Raw genomic sequence first — 13,277 nt, forward strand, 5'->3', positions numbered from 1 at the left:
GAGCCTCGTGTGTGTGAGAGAGAGAGAGAGAGAGAGAGAGAGAGAGAGAGAGAGAGAGAGAGAGAGAGAGAGAGAGAGAGAGAGAGAGAGAGAGAGAGAGAGTGTGCTCCTGTTAAACCATTAGGAACTGGCGGGAGCTCCACTGTGGTGCAGTGGTCCTCACTGTGGCCTCACAGCAAGAAGGTTCTGGGTTCGAGTCCCGGCTCAGGCACAGGATCTTTCTGTGTGGAGTCTCCATGTTCTCTCTGTTCCTGCGTGGGTTCTCTCTGGTACTCCAGCTTCCTCCCACAGTCCAAAGACATCAAGAGGGGACGAGGCTGATTGATTCTCTAAATTGACCGTAGGTGTGACTGTGAGTGTGAATGGTTGTTCGTCTCTGTATGTTGGTCCTGTGGGTGAACGACGCCTCTCACCCGTTGACGCTGGGATAGGCTCCAGCCCCCCGCGACCCTTACTAGAAAGGAATAAGCGGAAGATGACGATGGGATGGATGGAACTGGCGGGAGCGCCGGCCTGCGTCACTCTCATTACCATAACTCATGTACCATAAGTGCAATAAAATTCCAACGGTTCCTAACAGTAGAAGTTGCTCTTTCCGACCATACAGTGGTTCTATACAGTGGTTGCTACGGCAACTCTCCGTAATAAAAGCACAGCGTGAGCGTGATGCCGGGCGCAGAGTGTAGGACATTTGAATCGAGCGGCGGTCGTCTTTGAGAGGTAATTTAGCGGTTTTTCAAGTATTTGAGTGGCTTTTTTTCGGTATTTTCATCAAGAAGATAGCAAGAAGGTCATCTAAGGTGATCAAAAACCCAGACGATTCATCAGTGACGACGATGCTGGCGACATTTTATTCGGAACAACGGTACGTAACAATTTCCTCCTAATTTGGCGTAGTCTGCTGGCTGGGATAGTGTTGTTAGCTAGTAAACTGTCTAGTTTGTGTGTTGAAGTTACAAAGTCAACCACAGGAATTCAGGATGAATAAAATTACACATTATGTCATGGCTCAATAATTAGCAGGATGCTCTCTGCTGACGGGCTGTCAACAGAAAGCGACCCAGTTCTTCCGGAAGTGGCGGTGACGGTAAGATTTCCTCTGAACCGGGGTGTGTGACGTCAGTGAACACGCTGTGTGTGTTTTGTATGTTAAGGAGAATGCGTACCTGAAAACCCAGCACTCATGACTAAGATATAAATCCTGTCTAACAAACACGACTAACAAGCTCACACAACGGTCGACAAGTGGGAGGCACACATTTTTCTTGCGGATGTTTATATCACTTTTTATCATCTCTTTCTTAGGATGCCTTCTGCTGTCATGGAGAACAGAGAGAGTTGGGACGCCCTGACGTTCATGGACTCAACAGTCCATAAAACAAAAAAAAATGTGGCCAAGAGCCACAAAGTTTTTTTTTCACAGTTCTGTTTACAAGTTGAATGTCAGATGTTTTGGATATGTGCCATAATAATAATATTATTATTATTAATAATAATCTTTGTTGACTAAAAACCTGTTGAATCAATTCCCATTTTGTGTTTGTCTTCTCTTTAACTGCTATTCGACACTGAAACACACAGTTATGTTAAACCAGCACCAGCTATTGAAAGCTGAACTCATCCTGGTGAAAAGGGGCAGAGGCACTTCCTCCTGGGAACTTTTCTGACATTTTTACAGTCAAAAGATTAAATTAAATGAATTCCAGCTGGAATTTCAATGCATACAATTGAACAGAGTCGAAAGGGTTAATGTGCTATGTTTTCCTTCCACATTAAATACTGTCATGAACCTGGAAAGCAGGTCAAAATTTGTATTATGACATAAAAATACATGGATGCCAAGTGAAGCTATAACACACACACACACACACACACACACACACACACACACACACACACACACACACACACACACACACTCTTTCCTGCTGGATGGGCCCTGTCCCTCCCTCACTTGCTTGTTGGTCTCTGTCTGGATGAGTGAGGAGGAGTAATGAGGAAGGAGGATAGGAGCCATCTCAGTTCTGCTCCACCTCCATCACTCAAGTAGACACAACAGTGCCGAAACACACACACACACACACACACACACACACACACACACAAGGATATCATCCTCTCTGCGCTGCTTCCTCAGGAAGGCCATAGCAGCGTAGCACGGTGAGCAGCTTCATCCAAAATGACTGTCCAGGCAAAAACCTGTCAGCTGCTACAAGCTCGTTATTGTTCCCAAGGAATGTTCTGGTCTTTAACCTCCCAGCAGCCCAGTTCTGATGACATCACCCCTTGTGATGTCATTGTGGTTCTCTCAGCGTGGTAGACTGATATCTTACACTGTCAATTTGAAACCTGAGCTATTTTTCATCTCAGCAGGGTTCCTCTCAGCTATCGGCATCATTTTGATGAACAGACTTTATAGTTGTCTTTGTGCAGCAGGCAGAGGGATACCAGAGGACCCATGGGGGGGGGGGGGCAGCTTCCTGTCTTTGCTTCGAAATTGTATTTAAAAACATTTTAAAACATTTTATCTGATCGTTTTGTACTGTTTTTTTTTTATCTGCATCAATGTGAACACCCTTGACGCCCCTAACGTGACCCTCAACTGCGCACCAATCCTGCCTTTCATTCCGTCCAGGGATGGGAGTGACCGGGCACCGAGGCCCAAGTCCAGAGGGGGACGATGTGGTTGCTGCTGCCTGCAGAGGCCTCAGCCCCACAGAGAGCAATGACAAACTTCAAGCTCCTTGTGAAGCAGTTCCTCCCTTCCACTGCCCTCTGCACCTCAGCTGCTCACAAACAGTTCTTTAGATCACAAGTATGATTTTCCCTCCTCGACTCTTCTGATGCCAGAACGTAGGAAGAGCCAGCCACACACAGACAGACATTTAGCTTGAGGCTAACGACAACACGACAACAATCAGCTGAATGCAGAGGATGTGGATTTTATTCTGAGGTGAGCTCAGAAACCTCTTTGTGAGTGTTGCAGCCTAAACAGTGAACATTCCAGAGAGTTCTGGCAGACATCAAGACATTAAAACAGTCTTTGAACATTTCCAGGATGAAAGGCTTCCACTCCTCATTGCTTCAAGTAAACTGGTGCCACCACTGTGTTCTGCTGTTGCTCTGCCTGAAAAATGGTCAACCTCCTCCTTTCAGCCACATTTCATGTTCCTGTTTCATATTCCCATGTTAGCAGGACCACAATACTGGCTGTTTTTATACTTCACCTCTGATCAACGCTGTAGGAATTAAATTAATAGATCAGAAGTCCTCGTCTCAGGAAGCATTTTGTGAATCACATGAGTATCTGTGACCATCTCCCACCAAGGAACAAACGGACAAACAGTAGGAGACAGCATGGGGGGGGGGGGGGGGGGTGAGAAGCACATGCTAAACAGGGGACACCGTCATTGACTTGGTTTGGAAACCATGTGCCTTTTCTTTGTTGCTGCATGGTATCAAGGTTGGGTCATTGTACAGATCAGCAGAGAACATTCAGCAGTCTTGTCTCCATGCTGCATGGATTAAAGAGACTTGATTCATCACACGAGTCTGGGATTCTTCAGACAATTAGCAACTCTCAACGATCTACAAGGAGAATTTCCCTTCCAACGCTCCTTCATTTGAGCCCAGATTTCCTCAGACAGCAACATTGTTCTCCATTGCGTCTGAAACCACTGCAGAAGACAGTGGAGCTCTGCTGCGGCCGAGTGTGTGTGTGTGTGTGTGTGTGTGTGTGTGTGTGTGTGTGTGTGTGTGTGTGTGTGTGTGTGTGTGTGTGTGTGTGTGTGTGTGTGTGTGTTGAGGAAACACAGCCGGTGTAAACAAGTTCAGCACTCCTCTTGGACAGTGTGTAGATGCTCCTAGTCATCCTGGTCCAAGTTAGGAGTCCTTGATAAGGCTAATGAATGCTCACTGATGCTAATCTGGCTGCAATTAGTCTGCTGTGGGCGGGGCCTATTCATGGAGGTCACAGCGTAATGGATGACAGTGCTCTACCCTCCAGGATTTGTTTGTGCATGTATTGGAGTATTTTGTCTCAGTGCACGTGTGTGTGGAGAGATTAGCATTGCTAGTGAAGAGAACCCAGCACCCAAAGTTCAGAGAAACTGAACGCAGCAAAGAAAACTGTTGATCTTCTGTTTCAGAGGTTTGTAGTTGGAACACCAGAGATGTGTAATTCCAGTGAGTCACCACTGGATGTCAGGAGTGTATCACATGATTGCTGGAGGTGCTGCGTGACTCCAGCTCTCTCCAAAGATGGAAGCTCAGACTGAGACCACTCTCACACACACCAGCCAGACTGGCTCCTTCCAGCCGCTGCAGTGAGAGACATTCACACCAGACACAAACAAATAGGATTGAAATGTATTTAGATGAAATCCTCCTGGACTTGAAGGTTTGGATCATTGCTTGATCATTGCTGCGCTCTCTCTCTCTCTCTCTCTCTGTCTCTCTCTCTCGCTCTCTCTCACACACACACACACACACACACACACACACACACACACACACACACACACACACACACACACACACACTTGGGCCTGGAGTTTTCAGGGTTAGCATCATGGTGAATTTAGTTTTTTGATCGTTTCCTAATCAAAGGAGCAGAACGACAACGTCAAACTTGAATGCCAACATCCATAAAAGCAAGCCGTCCTCTGTGCTCCCTGTGAGCAACAGCAGTGCAACCGTCCTCTTGTAGCGTCAGCTGGCTACGTCCGAATTGCCAAGTAGCAACCTACGTCCTCCACCGACAACTTAAACACAGCGGCACCATTCAGACACCCAGATTCGTGGTGAAGCACGACCTCTGCTGGCAAAGCACCGATACTGCAAATAGGTAGACAGCACCAACGGAAGCCCCACCTGCTGGCCTGACTGTCGTACTGCACTCCACTCTGAGCACCTTTCACTCATTCTCTATTATTAAGCACATTAACGCACCTTTAGTCATCAACAACGACTATCAATGTTGGTGTTGCATCAGAATGGGAGACTGTTGGTGGTGCAAACTTGGCTTGCGGGTCCACAAGTTTTTAGGGGACGAAGAAGAAGTCCATGGTGCATTGTGGGCCATAGGTTACCTACAATGTGGGCGTGTTTAGGCTGGAATTTAGGTTACAAAGTGGGTCGCTTCTCACCCCAGTTGTGGTTTCGGACTTTTGGGCCGTGGAGGAAACTGTTGTGGTACTGAAGCCTGGAGGTAATGAGAGCATGTGTAAATGTTTCTGCAGCAGTTATGGACAGTTTAGGATGGAGGCGATGATGCCTTTCTAGGAGCTTTCAACGAACCTGACCCGTGACTTTTAAATTTTGTCTGTCAAATACTCATCGATGTGTTTCTTGGGGCCATAAAGATGTTTTTTCATATTTTATTATGTTTTTCTGACTCAAGAATGCACAAAGAGCCAGCTACATACTTTAGCTTGAAGCTAACGGAAAATGATGGCCAGCAACGGCTCAACTGTTGAAAAACGTCTGTTTCCAAACTCTCAAGTTCCTCGTCCACGATCATCCACGCATGCTTTATCCAGCCCTATGATCAAGAACCCACAAACGCTTTGACTGGAGAGAAGAACCAACAAAAACAGCTCGATCACTGTCGCGCCGGGCCGGAGCAGCCGGCTCATTCACTTGAACCTTTTCCTCATCCGTCGGAGCGTTCTGAGGCTAGATGGGATACGCCGTCCTCCGCGTGCCTCCTCAGCAGGGTCGTGTCCTGGAGGCCTCCCAGTCAGAAGCCACATGGCTTCATTTGACCTCCTGGGCTCACAGGTGGGCGCTCTGCAAGGTTGAGCTGCGGATGTGTAAGAGGTTTAATTTCATCCTCCAATCACAGACCTCCCACTGTGCCGAGGTTGCAGCATCTGCTCTGAGATCAGTTCACCAAACTTTTGAGGCTACAGAAATACGGATCAGCTCCTAACATTCAGGGAGCAGCTCAGGGTGGATTTGGTTTCTCTGAACAGGCTGCCGACGCTACAAGAGGACGGTTGCACTGCTGTTGCTCACAGGGAGCACAGAGGACGGCTTGCTTTTATGGATGTTGGCATTTAAGTTTGACGTTGTCGTTCTGCTCCTTTGATTAGGAAACGATCAAAAAACTAAAATTCACCAGGATTTAGGATTTTATTTCTGCTGATTGTGCAGCATCATTTTCCAAAACATTGTTCCTTTGACTGGCACTGATCACCCAGTTGTAGGAGGAGATCTTTCCTGCAGTGAAGAACTTCAACTTAAATTGACTTGACTTGAAACAATGCAGTTCTGGTTTGAGGCTGCATGATTCTGCAAAAATATCCAAAGGTGATTTTTGTTTTGTTTTGTTTTGCCTGCTCTTGCAGGGCCTTCTTTGGAGCCCCGAGGTGTCCATGGAGACTTTTATTAGATGGAACTTCCTCCTTCAACGTAACTGATCCATGGCTAAAAGATGTGACTTGAACTGAGGGAACAAGTCACATCTTGTGGCCTCAAACGTTTTTCTCTCCATCCCTGCAAACATAGAAACCTCTCTGCCACCACTCCAGGGCTCCATACATTTGCAGTGCTGGGAGAACGTACCAAATATCTATGATTGACAAATGCATTGAAATGATACCATCTGGCTTTTGTGAGCATCTGTCTGACAGCCTTTCTCCAGTCTGTGGAATATGAAGGGACGTCTCTGCAGCACCGCCATGTTTGATTTAAAATGGTGTTTTTTAAAGTGCAGTCCATTTTGCTTCCTGCGATATGAAGAGTGCACTTGGCTGTACTGCGGTTCTGATGGAACATGTGATTCAGTGTGCATCCCTGTTGGGGAGCGAGGAATCCAAACTGCAGTGAAACCCCCAAAGTGTTTCCTGACCTCAGAGGTCACAAATGACAGCTGAGCCTCTTCAGCAGCAGCGAGTAGAGGAGAGGAGAGGAGAGGAGAGGAGAGGAGAGGAGAGGAGAGGAGGGGAGGGGAGAGGAGAGGAGGGGAGAGGAGAGGAGAGGAGAGGAGGGGAGAGGAGAGGAGAGGGGAGGAGGGGAGAGGAGAGGAGAGGAGAGGGGAGGAGGGGAGAGGAGGGGAGAGGAGAGAGGAGGGGAGAGGAGAGGAGGGGAGAGGAGAGAGGAGGGGAGGGGAGAGGAGAGGAGGTGAGAGGAGAGAGGAGGTGAGAGGAGAGAGGAGGGGAGGGGAGAGGAGAGGAGGGGAGGGGAGAGGAGAGGAGGTGAGAGGAGAGAGGAGGTGAGAGGAGAGAGGAGGGGAGGGGAGAGGAGAGGAGGGGAGGGGAGAGGAGAGGAGGGGAGAGGAGAGGAGGGGAGAGGAGGGGAGAGAAGAGGAGAGGAGGGGAGAGGAGAGGAGAGGAGAGGAGAGGGGAGGAGGGGAGAGGAGAGAGGAGGGGAGAGGAGAGGAGGGGAGAGGAGAGAGGAGGGGAGGGGAGAGGAGAGGAGGTGAGAGGAGAGAGGAGGTGAGAGGAGAGAGGAGGGGAGGGGAGAGGAGAGGAGGGGAGGGGAGAGGAGAGGAGGGGAGAGGAGAGGAGGGGAGAGGAGGGGAGAGGAGAGGAGGGGAGAGGAGAGGAGAGGAGAGGAGAGGGGAGGAGGGGAGAGGAGAGAGGAGGGGAGAGGAGAGAGGAGGTGAGAGGAGAGGGGAGGGGAGAGGAGAGGAGGGGAGGGGAGGGGAGAGGAGAGGAGAGGAGGTGAGAGGAGGTGAGAGGAGAGAGGAGGTGAGAGGAGAGGGGAGGGGAGGGGAGAGGAGAGGAGAGGAGGGGAGAGAGGAGAGGAGGAGAGAGGAGAGGAGAGGAGAGGAGAGGGGAGGAGGGGAGAGGAGAGGAGGTGAGAGGAGAGAGGAGGTGAGAGGAGAGAGGAGGTGAGAGGAGAGAGGAGGGGAGGGGAGAGGAGAGGAGGGGAGGGGAGAGGAGAGGAGAGGAGAGGGGAGGAGGGGAGAGGAGAGAGGAGGGGAGAGGAGGGGAGAGGAGGTGAGAGGAGGTGAGAGGAGAGAGGAGGTGAGAGGAGAGGGGAGGGGAGAGGAGAGGAGGGGAGGGGAGGGGAGAGGAGGGAAGAGGAGAGGAGAGGAGGGAAGAGGAGAGGAGGAGAGAGGAGGGGAGAGGAGAGGAGGAGAGAGGAGGGGAGAGGAGGGGAGGGGAGAGGAGGGGAGAAGAGGGGAGAGGAGAGGAGAGAGGAGGGGAGGGGAGAGGAGGGGAGAGGAGGAGAGAGGAGGGGAGAGGAGGGGAGATGAGGGGAGGGGAGAGGAGGGGAGAAGAGGGGAGGGGAGAGGAGAGGAGAGGAGGGAAGAGGAGAGGAGAGGAGGGAAGAGGAGAGGAGGAGAGAGGAGGGGAGAGGAGAGGAGGAGAGAGGAGGGGAGAGGAGGGGAGGGGAGAGGAGGGGAGAAGAGGGGAGAGGAGAGGAGAGAGGAGGGGAGGGGAGAGGAGGGGAGAGGAGGAGAGAGGAGGGGAGAGGAGGGGAGAGGAGGGGAGGGGAGAGGAGGGGAGAAGAGGGGAGAGGAGAGGAGAGAGGAGGGGAGGGGAGAGGAGGGGAGAGGAGGGGAGGGGAGAGTTGATGTCAGGTGAGAGCAGAAAGGGGAGGGAGAGCAGAGATGAAGGGATGGCAGATCGAGTTGGAGAAGAGAAAAAGTAAATCAATATATCTACAAACGGGAGTGGGGCTTCAGGAGAGCAGCACCAGTAGCGCAGACCTGCAAATGCACCAGTGACACAGGGGGCGTGTCTCAATGAAGGCTCTGCTGATGAAAGGATGAGAAAGAGGAGAGCTGTCAGGGATGGAGAGACAGAGATCAGGTAGAAACAGATGCTTTAATTAGCTGATGGAGAAAGGCTATCGCTGTGTGTGTGTGTGTGTGTGTGTGTGTGTGTGTGTGTGTGTGTGTTTGATGGCTTTAATTAGATGACGTGAAGATATGAAACACAGGAAAATCAACAGTGGCGTCTCTATAAAGGTGAACAACCAGCCTCCCCCTCAGTCTCTATTACCTGTCTCTCCTCTCAGATCCTGATTTTCTGAGCTTTTAAAGGAAAAGACCAAATATGCACCATAAAAAGCAGAGATCGAATCAAACCGTGAGCTCCAGAAGTGCTTTCAGTTCACACACACACACACACACACACACACACACACACACACACACACACACACACACACACACACACACGGTCAGTCTGTTGTTCGAAGGCAAAGTAATTGAATTCTGCCCTGCAGAAACAAGGGAGTGGTTTAGTTTCACAGCGATTTCAGGTGGAGGTCCAGACGATGAGCGTCCTCTCATGTCTTGCCTGTGGCCTGAATCATCAAAGAGACCTTGGTTTCTCTCTCCACTCCACTGAGAGCGCTGCTGTCAGATCTGGTGACAAATGCAGAGACAGAGGGATGTGGGACTCCTTTAGTCTGCTCAGCCTGAGGACCACCGACAGAAGACAGTGATGGGAACATGCAAATATATTCTGATCCTGGCGCCAGCTGGTGCTCATCACCCTCTCACCAGCTAGTGAACCTGCTCCAGGTGCTCCTGGTGCTCCAGGTGCTCCAGGTGCTCCTGGTGCTCCAGGTGCTCCAGGTGCTCCTGGTGCTCCAGGTGCTCCAGGTGCTCCAGGTGCTCCTGGTGCTCCTGGTGCTCCAGGTGCCCGCAGTGCTCCAGGTGCCCGCAGTGCTCCAGGTGCTCCAGGTGCTCCTGGTGCTCCAGGTGCTCCTGAGGCTGGTCTGGTGCCTCCATGGTGCCTCCATGTAGAGGAGCAGCAGGAGACGTTTGCTCCATTGACCCAGAAGAGGCTGGTCTCTGGTCAGTGGAGTCATGAGGGACGAGATATTAGAGACTCATCGCCCGGACCAGCAGAGGAGCAGCACGGATGCCTGAGAACCTGGAGACATGGACCCCCACCTCCTCTCAGACCTGCTCCACCTACTCTCTGACCTGCTCCACCTCCTCTCAGACCTGCTCCACCTCCTCCCAGACCTGCTCCACCTACTCTCAGACCTGCTCCACCTACTCTCTGACCTGCTCCACCTCCTCTCAGACCTGCTCCGCCTACTCTCAGACCTGCTCCACCTGCTCTCAGACCTGCTCCACCTACTCTCAGACCTGCTCCACCTGCTCTCAGACCTGCTCCACCTACTCTCAGACCTGCTTCACCTACTCTCAGACCTGCTCTACCTCCTCTCAGACATTCTCCATGTCCCCTCAGACCTGCTCTAGCTCCTCCCAGACCTGCTCCACCTCCTCCCAGACCTGCTCTAGCTCCTCTCAGACCTGTTCCACAGTGAGGAGCTGTGACTTTAGAATCTCCAGGCTCACTGGCAGGTGATCTGGCAGGAGGGAATCGTAGATCCCAACACTGGTGGTGGAGAAGAATAAGATCCTGCACTGTGTGCCCTGCCGGAGCCGGACCCACTGTGTCTGTGCGCTAAATGTGTGGAGTACTATTAAAAGTACTCCAGCAGAGGGTCCAGCTGTCTGCTGATGATGTTCATGTATGTCTCCAACTGCTGGATGAGAGCACAGACGCAGGAGCCCATTGGGGACCACAGAACCTCTCAGCTCCCACTAAAGGTGGAAAATGTTCATTAATAGGAAGAAAGACAGAGAACCACTAATGACAGGCGCAAGAACAGGAGGACGAGGCTGGCAAAGCCTGAAAGACTGACCAGACCAGGTGATCACCCTGAAACAGTCCGAAACAGGAAGTAAGGCATTACAAAATAAAACAGGTGACAAAGGCTGGGATCTAATCCTGCTAGCAAGCTACTCAGCCACTTCCACGTTTCCGTCTCGTGATCAGGAGGTAATATGGTGGTCACATATCAGCACGCTCAGAACCATCTCTGGGACAGGAAGGACTGGTGCACTGGCTATTCACACAACTCACTCGCAGCATGACCTACATTCTGGACAGCCGTCCAACGCAAAAGGAGCCATCACGACAGTTTTCAGAGCCACCTCTCAACCCTCCTGAATGATTGATTCTCTGGCCATGTTCCTGGTGGAGTGGGCCTTTTTCAGACGTCTCACTCAATCAGCACTTGTGTCAAGATTATAGTCCTACTTCTCATCGGGCCCCTGAACGTCATCAAAGTGACCCCTCATCTGAAGAGACCGTCCAGCTGTGAGCACGGTCCGAGCGGCCGGGGCTCACCTGCCCCAGAGCCTCTGAGAGGAGCCGGACAGCTGCCGGGGCAGAACCGGGACCTCTGGTCCAAAAAGGTTCCATCATTCACCCGAGTGTTCTCAAGGAACACAATTGAAGACGTGCTGCAAGATCATTTAAGAGAAAGTGCAGTGAATCCACAAAGGCACTGACAGTTCTAAAAGGTCTAAATGAAGCGGCTGTGTGTGTGTGTGTGTGTGTGTGTGTGTGTGTGTGTGAGTGTGAGTGTGTGTGAGTGTGTGTGTGTTTGTCTCAGAAGTGATGAGTTTTTCAGCTCTTAGACGGAGACCCCAACAAGACACACACACACACACACACACACACACACACACACACACACACACACACACACACACACACACACACACACACACACACATACACACACACACTCCCCAACCCAGCACAGTTTGACCCTTGTCTGTTATCATCAGGATGGTCTGGTAAATAAGATGACACACTGACACAAACACACATGCTGACAGCTTGTCACTTGTCCTCCTGCCTGGGAGTCTCCTCAGAAACCTGTGTGTGTGCGCGTGCATGTGTGTGTGTGTGTCTCTCTCTGAGACAAACACGCACGCACACACACACGCAAAGACCATTGGAAGAGGGGAGGAGATGTCAGTCTGTTGTGTGTGTGTGTGTGTGTGTGTGTGTGTGTGTGTGTGTGTGTGTGTGTGTGTGAGTGTACATCTACATCAATGTAGTGTGGAGTTGTAGGTAGGTTTCCACCCAGGTGTGTTTGGCAGTACGTCAGGCAGGACTGCAGCAGAGGAAGAATCTGTCACATTCAGGCATGAATCAATTCAACACAGCAAATCATGCTGTCACAAATATACAGAGCAGCAATAAACCGAGTAAAAAAATAAAATAAGGTTTTATAGTTTAGAAATGTGTTCTGTTGTAAACACTAGAGTGAAAATTAAATCATCAAACGGGTCACAAGTTGACAGCTGGGCTCCATGGCAACCAGTGGAACCCCTTCCACTGAGGAAGGCAATGTTCTGAAAGTACCTACAAAGATAATATGACAGATTAAATTAACACATGGTCTGTGTGTGTGTGTGTATGTGTGTGTGTGTGTGTGTGTCAGGGTGTTTGTTGTTCAATAGGTTTTAGCAGGTATCAGGTCAGTAGTTGAACCCCATTTGTCCAGATGTTTATCGAAAAGGATTCACTGAAACAAGTTGATGACTGATGTGATCAGCTGATGAGATACAGGTGAGCACTCACACAAAAGGAGGGATACACTCAGACAGAAAGTAAAACTTACTAAAACACATGAGGGAAATACATTTCAAAATAAAACAGGAAGTACCCCCAAAGAAAGAATAATCAATCAATGTCAAGTGAGAAATTCCAGAAGTGAGTGTGTGGTCATAGCTAACGTCTGCCTCACACAACCGCAACAAACTTACAACACCAAAAACTGAATTCCCATTTAGTCGAATGTGATACGTGATCTACAGGTGTTCCAGGTGAGCTGACACTTGTCAGGTGAACTCTGATGGAGCGTGTAAACATCCAATCGACCACAAACAAGCTACAATCTAAAATCACTTTGATTTTGCTGTTTTTATTTCTCTCACGAGTGAGTGAGGAAGTTGAGACATAAAGGGAGGAAATGGATGATGATACGATCATAAACTGTCGGCGTTCCTCCTCCTCCTCGCTCTCTTCAAGGAAATTAATGACTCCATTGTCGATAGGATAAACTGTTGTACAGCTGTTGTGAGGCTCCTCGTGGGGAAACACACAAGAGGAAGAAGATCTTTGAAAAGAATGTGTGTGTGTGTGTGTGTGTGTGTGTGTGTGTGTGTGTGTGTGTGTGTGTGTGAGGCAGGATTAGGGGAACAGAGAGGGAGACCAACCCTCATCCATATTAATGGCCTGCAGGTCTCCCCGGCCCTCTTGTGGGGGCGACGCGTCCCCTCGCTCTAAGAGATCCCACTCATGCTTTGGTGACAGGGCTGTTTGTTTTAATCATTTACTCCAATTCAACTCCGTCTGTCATATTTCAGCTTTTATGACTTTTTCCTGGTATTTCAACTTCATGATGTCACTGCCAGCATCCCCTGCTGGTCGGCAGTCATGTGACGGGGGTGGGGCTCAGTTGTTACTCCCGGAAAGACTGAGGAGGAAGATGGAGAC

At 50.2% G+C, this 13,277-nt stretch overlaps 1 long non-coding RNA gene across 1 annotated transcript; it reads left to right on the forward strand.

Moving 5' to 3' along the window:
• Positions 1–426: 426 nt before the first annotated feature.
• LOC147250677 (uncharacterized) lies at positions 427–1,520 on the forward strand. The gene is made up of 3 exons (XR_015119011.1): positions 427–865; positions 1,021–1,109; positions 1,306–1,520. It is a non-coding gene; the product is annotated as an uncharacterized LOC147250677 (long non-coding RNA).
• The last annotated feature ends 11,757 nt before the right edge of the window (positions 1,521–13,277 follow it).

This window comes from Aulostomus chinensis, chromosome 13 (genome assembly GCF_037954235.1).
Source record: "Aulostomus chinensis isolate RoL2024-O1b breed Wild chromosome 13, RoL_Achi_v1.0, whole genome shotgun sequence".
NCBI classification, from domain to species: domain Eukaryota; kingdom Metazoa; phylum Chordata; class Actinopteri; order Syngnathiformes; family Aulostomidae; genus Aulostomus; species Aulostomus chinensis.